Source organism: Pan paniscus, chromosome 16, assembly GCF_029289425.2.
Source record: "Pan paniscus chromosome 16, NHGRI_mPanPan1-v2.0_pri, whole genome shotgun sequence".
Lineage (NCBI taxonomy): Eukaryota > Metazoa > Chordata > Mammalia > Primates > Hominidae > Pan > Pan paniscus.
Window position 1 is genome coordinate 74,641,411 of NC_073265.2, and position 11,688 is coordinate 74,653,098.

Below are 11,688 nucleotides of genomic sequence, written 5' to 3' on the forward strand. Positions count from 1 at the left end.
TGTATTGTGAAAACCCCTTCTTCATATCCCTAAAAGACCGCCACTGTCGGTGATTCATGGTACAATTGATAATTGTATCATGATATAATTCAGTGCTTTTGCAGAGGGATTGGTGCCTTTTTAAAATAATAATGATGCTTTGGCTTGGCTCCATCTGAATTAGTAGAGACAGACATCTTGAGCAGGTTTTATCAGAGTTCCATTAGCTAAATATTGGGTTTCCTATTTTGTGGCTTGCTTTAAACCACTTTGCAGGCCCTTCCGCACTGAAAGCCACTACAGAAATCACGTCTTTGGTCTGCAGCTCCATGTCCCCAAGCTCTGGGCTTTCCTGAAGGAGTGGCCTCATTCAGAAGATAATACAGCATCCCTCATCCGAAAATCCAAAATCTGAAATGCTTCAAAATCCAAAACTGTTTGAGTGCTGACATGATGTTCGAAGGCCAGATTCAAAGGAAATGCTCATTGGAGCCTTTTGGATTTCAGATTTTCGAATTCCAAAATCTGAAAAAAATCCAAAATCTGAAATACTTCTGTAATTTAACCTGTAATAGACATTGGGTCCTGACCTTCCAGCTGAGGCAGCAAGCAGTCAACAGAGGCTCACCATGCATCCCTCCTGCTCCTCACCCTCCCACTGGCTTGTGCCTCACCCCCCAGCCTCCCTTGCACCTGCTGGGAAGGGGACACGATGCTCCTGCCCTGCCTTCTTGGATCTCAGGCTACTGTGATAATTGCAGGATTCCAGCCAGGGAAAATGCTACAGGTAGAAGTACTTGGTACTCTCCACAGAGAAGTTTCCAGCAATGGCACAGCAGCCCCAGGAAGTGTGCTGCCACACCCAGCTAATTTTAAAAACTTTCTGTAGAGGTGTGAATTCACTATGCTGCCAAGGCTGCTCTTGAATTCCTGGCTTCAAGTAATCCTCCCGCCTTTGCTTGCCAAAGTGCTGGGATTACGGCATGAACTAGAGCTCCCAGCCGAGAGTTTAGTTTTGTTTGCTAGTGGTGTTCTTGGTATCTTTTCATATTTGAGGCTTTGGTGCTAGTGCTGAAGTATTACACTCACCATCCGAGGTTTGCAGGACTTTTGTTTCAGTATTGAACAGATGGAACTGTTTAGTTCTTCATCTTTGCAGGTATACCAAATGTGCCTACCAGGAGTCTGTTTATAGCCATTGAAAAGCAAGAAGTAATATAGTAAAATTTGGCCTGGCTAGAGGCTTTGGAAGACAAGTATTTTGGCTTAATTCTATTAACTTGGAAGGATGAAGGTGAAAAAAATTCAAAACTTTAATTTCCTGTTTATTGCCATTTGAAAATATAGCCAATGATTCCACTTTTCTTCTCCAGTAAGTTTGGACATTCTGATCTACTTGGTGTTTTATTATAGAACTCCTAGTGTGCCTGAGTCTTACATTGTGAAGATCCTTCTCTAAAACTTCACATGTAAGAGAATATAAATGATATTGGATAAGATCAGGCTGGATGAGAACTGATACCTGTAAATGTGCGATTTAGACGAAATCTCTGATTGTTTTCTTATTTAACTCATAAAAATAAAACACATTGGCTGGAAGGTGGGAGCAGGAAGGAGATTTATGTCTTTTAATTGCATGTCATTGTTTCATATAGAGACAGAACATATAGTATCCCTGGTTTTGGACCTACAGAAGGAAACACATTTTTCTACCTGCTGTATGCCAGAGGTTCTTGAACACCTGGAGGGATTACTGCAGCACAGATTGCTGAGCCCTACTCCAGAGTTTCTGATTCATCAGGTCCAGGGTGGGGCCTGAGAATGTGTATTTATAAGAAGTTCCCAGGTGCTGCTGGAGCTGCTAGTCCAGAGACTACATTTTTGAGAACTGCTCTCATATACTAACTGTAAATTGCAGAGCTCTAGAAAAAAAGCTTAGTTTGGTGTGGGATAAGAAGCACACAGGTTATGGAGAAAATCATGAAAGATTCAACCCTTGATCCCAGCCTAGTGTGGATTTCAGGTAACAAGCAATACACAGTGACATAACAAATTCTTGGTTTTCATGACTGCAAGTGATAGCCAAGTATCAAGTGAGAAATTCAGTTTCATTTGCAAGGCTTAGAGAGGCCAGGTGATTCTAGAAAAATGGGCCTTGTATTTCTCTTAAACCAGTAAAGAGCTTTAAGTGGTTATTAAATTGAAAGCTTTGTGTTCTTATTTTGTATTTTATTTTATTTCTTTTGAGATGGAGTCTTGCTCTGTCGCCCAGGCTGGAGTGCAGTGGCGTGAGCTTGGCTCACTGCAACCTCCATCTCCTGGGCTCCAGTGATTCTCCTGCCTCAGCCTCCCAAATAGCTGGGATTACAGGCACCCGCAACCACGCCTGGCTAGTTTTTCTATTTTTAGTAGAGACAGGGTTTCTTCATGTTGGCCAGGCTGGTCTCGAACTCCTGACCTCAGGCAATCCACCCACCTCGGCCTCCCAAAGTGATGGCATTACAGGCGTGAGCCACCGCACCCGGCCCAAAAGCTTTGTGTTTTTAAAGATATTAGACATGTTTCTTGTTTTTAAAAGAAATCTTAACAATGTAGGAGAATAAGACAAACATTTTTCCAAAAAAGAGAAATTGTTGTTATTATTTTGTCTTATTGGAATGTCGGATACTATAGTCGGCTTCCTTAATCATCAAGCATGCTATGGATTTTCCATTTTTATAGGATCTATATCTCAGTTAAGGTAATACTGGTAATTCTTGTACTCCATTTGAAGATGAAAAATATAGGCCAAAATCACAGACTTTGCACAGAAGCTGCATAATGAAGACAGCTCTGGAGGAACACATAGATACACACACACAGACACACATATATATAAAGTATATACACATATATTTTTTAAAGTTTATTTTTTACAGTTTTAAAAGTTTTAAAGCAAAACCCAGCCCTTCCCCTCTCCCAGAGTGGGCGGCCCCTCCCCTTTCTCTGAGTGGGCGGGGACAGCGGTTGCCTGGGCAGCTTTCCTTATGATGCCACAGGTCCCTCTGGACATGCTGCTGCCTGGCCACGCCTCCTTTCCCTTTCATCTTTCTCACTGACCAATGGGCTTGGAGCATTAAGGCCACGCCCCTATTCTGCGTTCCATTGGTGCCCTGGTTACGCCACCTGTGGCTCAGTTGCACAGCTGCCTGGTAGGTGACTGGAGGCATTGAGCAGCGCTCACTGGTATTTCGCTGATGTGGCCCCAACCCCGCCTCCCTCCCCACCCCGCGATGTCAGAAAAAACACAACAGGGGAAATTGGCCACAGCCAAGAAAAAGGTAAAACACACCAGGTCATGGCCCCCAACCCAGCCACAGATCCCCTCCGATGACAAGACCGGTGCCAGAGTCCATACCACTCCTGAGGCATACCAGATGGGGCCCCCCAACCCCAGCCCCTCTGGGCTCCCCCAACCAAAGCCTAGTCAGTCAGCCCCACGCCTTCAGCAAGCAGCCCAGTCCCTGCCCTTGCCAATCACCCCAGGGTGACTTTGGGCAGGTGACTCCTGGGGCTCCCTGCTCCATAATCAGCCCTCACCTCCTGCCACCCCAAGCCCAACCTCCCTGGGCTCTTTGGGCTTGCGTCTCCCAGGACCTGGGTCCCCCAGCCCCAGGCCCTGCCCTCACCAGTCATCCCTGGGTGGCTTTGGGCTGGTGACTCCCGGGGCTCCCTACTGCAGACTCTGCCCTCCCCTCCTGCTGCCCCAAGCTCGACCTCCCTAGGCTTCTTGCGCTGGCATCTCTGAGGACCTGGGTCGAAACCGTGTGTTTCCCTCCCCCATCGTGGAGCAGCGACTCGGGCATCGCGCTGATGTGGTCCCCTCCCCTGGGAGGAGTGGAATGCAATGATGTCACAGTGCCCCTAGGAACTGTCATTACTGCTGCAAGACCGGCCTTTGATCGTACAACCCGGTCCCCTAAGTTTTCTCACCCCATTTCTGGTTCCTCTGGTTGCAGCACAAATTTCCAGCTGGAAGGGGAGTGGAGACTATGGGACCTAGGAGCAAGAGGTTTCAGGCTGCCTTACTCCCTTCACATAGACATTGACAGTGGGAAAAGCCTACACTTCCCCTGTGAGCTCAAAATGTTCACAGTATCTCTGGGTGGCAATGGGAGAATGGGTTTGGTTCGGTTTTTTTCCCAGGCTTCTACTTTCCAGAGAGACTTTCACATTTTTTTCTGAGTTCTCCACGGTTCTGGGACCAGACTGCCCTTCAGTGAGTGGCCTCTGAAGTGAGATTTGCTCATCTTCTGTGGAATAGATCTTGGGAAACTTAACTTGACAGCTTGAATCTTCCTCATATCGTCTCAACCTGGGGTACTTTGAGTGCCACAGGATAAATGTGGGACATCTTTCTGAAGCATCATTTTCCCTTGATTCTCTTGAGAAAATGCATTAATGTACTTAGGGATGACAGACACATAGGTTTCCAAGCGTATACCAGACTTCGCTCTGAAATGAGGCTTGGGTTGTCCTCTTTCTGATAAATTCCCGGATTTAATAGAAAAGCTGCCTTCTGCCATGAGGACACATTGATACGAAAGTGTGAGAGGTACTGGTGCGCTTCTTCACGCTAGCAGACCTGTGAGGATGTGTGACTCTAAACCACACGGCCTACAGTTCCTGCCTGCTTCATGTTTACTTTTCTACCTCTGCCCCTGGTTTTGGTCCCTCGCAGCTGCTGATTCATGGCAAAACCCCAGAGCTTGGAGTCAGAGGACTGAGTTTAAGTTCCAGTATTGCCTTTTTTGATCTTTCTTTTTTTTTTTTTCTATCCATGATATCAATCCCTCTCAGTCACTAAGTGATTGTGACAACACCTTGTACAGTTGTTGGTGGCATTACATCAGATGGTATATAAGAGTATTTTGTCAAAACTGTAAAGGAGGATGTGGCTGTAGGGGCTGATCATTCTCATGAGTGTTACTGCTCTTCTTTCCCACAGTTAAAAGCATATTGGCAGAGGAAGAGCCCTGGCATTCCAGCAGGAGCTAACAGGAAAAAGAACATCAATGGCAGTAGCCCTGACACAGCCACTTCTGGTGGTTACCACTCACCTGGGGATGTGAGTCTCGGCGGGCCAGGGTCCTGGGGACAGGGGGTCCAAGGGGCAGTAGAGGGTAATTGTTAAGATTGTAGATGGACTGTTGGGTACTGGTTAAGAATTCTGGATTTGAATCCTGCCTCTCCGTCTGCTAAGGATTGATTTGGGATTGATTAGCATATGATTTAGGGCAAGTTGCTTGAGGTCTTTGGGCCTCTCTTTTCACATCTGTATAATAGAGGTGGTATTTTTTGACTTCCATTTGTGAAGTTTAAATGAGATTCGTTATTGTTGCTTTTATGTGAATCCTTAGTACATGGCCTGCTGCAAACACCCAGGACACCGAGGAAATGGTCGTTGCTGTTTGATTTTCCTCATCCCCAGTCTCAAGGGGAAGCCAGGCCAATGAGAAGAGCCACTTGCCATCAGGCTGTCCCTTTAGGAGTCACTGAAAGGGCCCCAGGGTGGGAAGGTGGGGAGATAAGAACCACGAGAGAAGTTGGCACAAATGAGTTATGGGAAAAAGGGTCCAAGATAGACAGAAAAGAAGCTTTTGCCAGTTGATGGGGGAAGAAAGGAAGTCAGAGGGCTTAGACAGTGAGGGGGGACAGAACATCTCCATGTGCACTCTCATCTCTTGCAGTCAGCAACAGGTATCTACGGGGAGGGCCGTGCATCCTCTGCTACCCTGGAGGATCTGGAGGTCAGAGGCCCTGGGCCGAGATGCAGTGACCCTGCAGGCCAGCCCTCCAACCCCCTCCCACAGCAGGGGCTTGTTGCCCCTCTGCCAGCTGAGGCAGCCCACACACCCCCCACCAGCCCTAATGATTATTCTCTCTACCCCTCCCCACAATCTTCCTCCAACTCCTTCTCTCTGCATGTACCTCAGAGCCAGTACCAAGAACTAGCAGTGGCCCTGGATTCAAGCTCCGCAATAATCAGTCAACTCACTGAAAACATCAATTCACCGGTAAGAGTCCAGTGGGGTCCCCTGATTACAGCTGGTCAATCCCGGACTCCAGTTTCCTCTTGGGGCCCTGAAGAAAGGGGCTAGGGGCCCCTGATGCCAAGGGCAAATGGGGAGCTGGGCACCCAGGTCTCACCTGGAGGGACCCCAGAGCACAGAACATGCAGCATGGCTCTTCTGCACTGCCCTCTTTGCTGACTCTCTCTTCTCCAGACACCTCTGCTCTAGTCCTTGCCACACATGCCCTGGGGTTGTCACCTCTCCGGGAAGCACTAGCCTGACTGGTTGTCAGGGGTCCATATTTCTGCCCTGCCTCAGTGCCTAATTTGCTTTTTGAGTCTGGACAAGCCATCTCTCCTCTTTATGCTCGTGTTTCTGGAGGAGGTAGAGAGTATCAAAGGTCTCGGTTAGCTCTGAAAGTCAGAGATTTAAAGGCCCCTAGAATGGAAACCTCAGGGCCAAGGGCTCCTGTCTGTCCTTTGCTGTTTTATATCTCTGCTATGAAGAACTGTACCTGGCCTGTACATGCTCAGTAAATGTTTGTTGAATGAATGCACGTTTCCAAATCACAAACTGGCAGAAGGGGGGTGGGCCTTTCTCAAACTCTGTCTCTAGAGGTTCACCAGCCCCTCCCTCCAGGGCCCTTTTCCCCCTTTGCTTTGGGCAGGTTCGCACATCTAAGGAGGAGAAGAAGCATAAGACACATCGGGTACAGAAGCTTGTGAGGAGCTTGTTCAAATTCAAAAAGCAGACGGGTAAGATGGGGCTGGCATGACCTGGCAGCAGGACTGGCATTAGAGGGCTGTGGGGGTGACTTAGAATGCCCCAGGGAGGTGGGTGGATGGAAGGGCTTTGAGGCAGAGGGAAAGAGGTCTGTGCCATGGGAGGACAAGTCTTGTCATCTCCATGAGCCTCAGTGTCCCCATCAGTAAAGAGGGAGGAGTGCCCATTGTCCACCACCCACAGTGCTCTCTATCTGAAAGTGACTTGGAAGATTGGCTACCATCCGGGTGTGAGGAGTCATTAGCAGTGAGGCCAAGTTTGGGAAGCCTGAGAGGAAGAGCTGTGCACCGAAGGGAGGATTTTTTTTTTTTTGAGAATCCAGAGGCCCTTATTGTCTGCTTCCTTTCTCAGCTGAACCCCTGGCCCCAGAGACCCCAGCAGGGCCATCTAAGGTGGAGCAGCTACAAGATGAGACCAACCACCTACGGAAGGAGCTAGAGAGTGTGGGAAGACAGCTCCAGGCTGAGGTGGAAAACAATCAGATGTTGAGTCTCCTGAACAGGAGACAGGAGGAGAGGCTACGTGAACAGGAGGAGAGGCTACGTGAACAGGAGGAGAGGCTACGTGAACAGGAGGAGAGGCTACATGAACAGGAGGAGAGGCTGTGTGAACAGGAGGAGAGGCTACATGAACAGGAGGAGAGGCTACATGAACAGGAGGAGAGGCTGAGTGAACAGGAGGAGAGGCTGTGTGAACAGGAGGAGAGGCTACATGAACAGGAGGAGAGGCTGTGTGAACAGGAGGAGAGGCTACATGAACAGGAGGAGAGGCTACATGAACAGGAGGAGAGGCTACGTGAACAGGAGGAGAGGCTACATGAACAGGAGGAGAGGCTACATGAACAGGAGGAGAGGCTACATGAACAGGAGGAGAGGCTACGTGAACAGGAGGAGAGGCTGTGTGAACAGAAGCTGCCAGGGCAGGAGAGGCTGCTGGAAGAGGTGGAGAAGCTGTTAGAACAGGAGAGGCGGCAGGAGGAGCAGGAGAGGCTGCTGGAGAGGGAGAGGCTGCTGGACGAGGTGGAGAAGCTCCTGGAGCAGGAGAGGCTTCGGCAAGAGGATGAGAGGCTGTGGCAGCAGGAGACTCTGCAGGAGCTGGAGAGGCTGCGGGAGCTGGAGAGGATGCTGGAGCTGGGGTGGGAAGCCCTCTACGAGCAGCGGGCCGAGCCACGCAGCGGCTTCGAGGAGCTGGTGCGTTGCCCCACCTGGGGAGGCTGCCCTCTTCCCTAGCCCTCAAGGCCTTTGTTTCCCCACCTGTAAAATGGGGCATTGTAGCCTTCACATGAAATGGTACTTCTAAAGGCATCTGTGAGCCAGAGCCCTGCTCTGATGGCTGTGGGAGAGAGGGGATATTTTTCTAACCTGCCTCCACCCTTCCCGGTGCCATGGGAGGCAGACACTAAGTTCTGGGGTCTCCAGTTTTAGTGGGTGGCCACTGATTGCTTCTCTCTGTCCAGAACAACGAGAACAAGAGCACACTGCAGCCGGAGCAGCAAGTAAAGGAGCTGAAGAAGTCGGGTGAGCTGAAAGAGACTGTAACCTCCGACCCATCCAAGAAGATGTGGGAGGCGGGCACCAGCCTCTGGGGAGGGGAGGTGCCAGGCCACAGGCAGCTGCAGCCTGGGGACAGGTGACCCCAGCACCCTCCGGGGCAGTCCTATGACTGTTTCTTGCTTCCTGCCCTCTGACTTTTAGAGGTGGGTAGCCCTGGGGTCCTCCCAGGTCTGGACATCATCATCCCAGCTAGAGGCATGGAGCCCCCCAATCACAGAGGAAGAGACAGTGGTATAAGAGGCTCCTTATGTCGGGTGTGGTGGCTCACGCCTGCAATCCCAGCACTTTGGGAGTCTGAGGCAGGACAATCACTTGAGGTCAGGAGTTTGAGACCAACATGGCCAACATGGTGAAAGCTCATCTCTACTAAACTTAAAAATAATAATAATAATAATTAGCCAGGCCTGGTGGTGCATGCCTGTAATCCCAGCTACTCGGGAGGCTGAGACACGAGAATCACTTGAGCCCGGGAGGTGAAGGTTGCAGTGAGCTGAGATTGCACCACTGCACTCCAGCCTGGGACACAGAGTGACACTCTCTCAAAACAAAACAAAACAGAAAAACAAAAAAGACTCCTTAGATTCAAACTGGATTCCGGCCTCGGTTCCACTGGTCATAATTCAACTACTTTGCATCTCTAAGTCTCTGTTTCTTTAACTTCAAAAGGAAGTTAGCCTTTTCCTTGCAGAGGTGCTGAGGATTAAATGAGATAATACGTGGAAACATTAGGCATGTAGCACACTTAGCAGATGGTGGTTGGCTCCGCCTGCTTTTCCACCAGTCTGTGGCCTACAGTTTAAATGCTGGGAGAAAGGACGTGAGATTTGATGCTAGGGAAGGAGGCATGGGGTTCTAGGCAAGGGAGCCAGTCTCTTAGGCCTGGAGCAAGGGGCCAGGGGCCTGGGCAGGCCACAGAGCCCCACAGTGCCCTCGCTACCCTATTAATGGGCCAGGAATCTGGAAGCCAGCCACCACATGTCCTCATGCCCAGGGTCTTCCGGCAGGTGGAGCTGAAGAGCCAAGAGGCTCCGAGTCTGCAGCAGCAGCCAGACCAGTACCTGGAGCCCCAGTCCCACAGGAGCTTGGGTGTGCGGACAAGCAGGGTGGTGAGTAGAGCCCTCAGGCGGGGTGGGCAGGCAGGAGCAGGGGAGGCTCGCACTGTGCTCAGATTCCCACCCCCCTCCCTCTCTCTGAAGATCTTAGTGAGCTGAGCCTCACTGATAGCATGGAGGCTGCACCGGGAGAGGACAGGGAGGGTTCTCCCCCATGACAACCCCACTGCACAGCAGATCCAGCAGCTGCTTCCTCTAATGCAGGACTCCCCAGGAGCACCCAGGCTTGAGTGGAGAAGCTGTTGGTACAGGAGAGGCGGCAGGAGGAGCAGGAGAGGCTGCATGCCATTCTTTTCGGGCCGCCGAGAACAGAGAGCTAAACATCACCATCATCTAAGAGCGGGTCAAGAAATTTAAAAAAAAAAAAAAACGTTTAAGGGGTTAATATCCTACACAATTCATTTACTTCATTTGAATGTTAGAGCCACTTATGTTTATTTGTGTTTCTAATTTATAGTTTAAATTTATTTGTGTTTCTAATTTATAGTTTAAATTTATTTGTGTTTCTAATTTATAGTTTAAATTTATTTGTAAAAAGTTAAATGAGAGTGGGTCTTTCCCTCATGTTCACTCTGGCATCCTTTAGCATTTTTTAAATTTGATAATTATAGGACGCTAGCATGCATATCGAGTTTGCCCTTATGTGATGGGAGTTCAAACACACAAAGACCCACTATATGCACACAACTGTTCTTGCTGGTTTGGGATAGGCTGCCATGCTTTTTTAATGTTAGTACAGCCTGTATATTCATTACGGAATTCAAATAAAATTTCCTTATGTTCTGCTGTTATGTTTGATCGAATCCTAATCACAGTGAGCTCTTCATTAGCTCAATATGTGGTTTGCCCTCAAGTGCGCGGTCTATTACTTTGTAATATGCCACTGTGAGTACTGACATTTACAGTTGTTTAAAGGTGGAGCGCTGGAAACAGCCTTTCCCCCTTTTTCTGTGTATTGGGGATGGGAGTAATAACATTTTGGGGAGCTTTTTAAATCTCCCAGAAGAGGAAAGTGGCCTGCTCTGGCAGGTGTGTGCAGGATAGAATATGTTTCATTTGTTCTGGTGCCAAGAATGAGCACTGTACTACGGTAGTTCCCTTAGGATTTGCATGTGCTCTGGGCTCATGAAGATATTGCATCATGAGCTGTGGCAGTTGTACTCTTTTTTGATGACCTAAAAGGGGATTATTTCTGAGGAATGAAAGGCTCCCATCATGACTGTGGATGTGGAAAACCTTTTCTAGCTGAGAGCATTTATATCTACAATACATTTTAAAGTCAGAGTTCGTGTTCCCTGTTTTAATCACATGACTACATGTCCCAGTACACAAAAGGGCACTGGTTGGCATTCTCCTTAATGTATTTAGTAAAGATCAGAAGAAATCCTTTAAGAGTTTAAATGTCCCTGGAACAGGCATACAGGCTCTAGTCAAGAATGAATTCGAGTGAAGGAAAGCTGCGTGACACCTGGCATTCCTCTATGTTCATGGAGCTTATTTGAGGCTAGAAGATGGATTTTACCATCTAGACCTCTCTGGCTAATACCTAGTCTTCAACCATCTGACATAGGAATTCTTTTTCTTGAATGGAAAAGACTTTAAAAATAATAACAAACATTATTATAAACTAATATATGTGAGAGTACTTAGTTGAAACAAAAAGGAATTTTAGTAGACAGTATTATACTACATTTGAAAATCAAGGAGCAGTTTATGCAACTTAAAATGTTTACAAACTGCAGCGCAATCTACTGTTTGTGAATGTCAAGGTGTCATGAGGAAAGTGTCTATACAATCACGGAGTTATATTTCCTCACAAAGTTCTTTACGAAGAGTGAAATATGTTTTTATACCTCTCAGTTTCAGTTAGAGGCATATTTTGTGTAATATTTATGTTAATGTGCATGATCAATGAATTATTTCAGTCATATGTTGCCTATATCATAACTGGATGATGCTTGGGGAAGAATCAACAGCTAAAACTTCATGAAGTTCTAATGTCTGTGTTCCAAAATACATCATATCATTAGGACGTAGGGAGAGATGTATCTGTGCTCCCTGGGGTGGGCATTTCTAGTTACTAGACCATCTCCGCTTTTAGCATTGGGCATCCTCATGATACTTTTATAAATATGACATTAATAGGAGATCAATAATACGATTTTACAGATTGAATAAGAGAATTGCCTGCATTCACTTAAAGATTGC

The 11,688-nt window shown here is 47.9% G+C and overlaps 2 pseudogenes; both read left to right on the forward strand.

Annotated features, from left to right (window-relative positions):
• Window positions 1-2,880: 2,880 nt before the first annotated feature.
• On the forward strand, window positions 2,881-11,243 carry LOC134729189 (putative golgin subfamily A member 6-like protein 19; annotated as a pseudogene).
• Window positions 3,209-4,565, forward strand: LOC134729190 (uncharacterized; annotated as a pseudogene).
• Window positions 11,244-11,688: the final 445 nt, after the last annotated feature.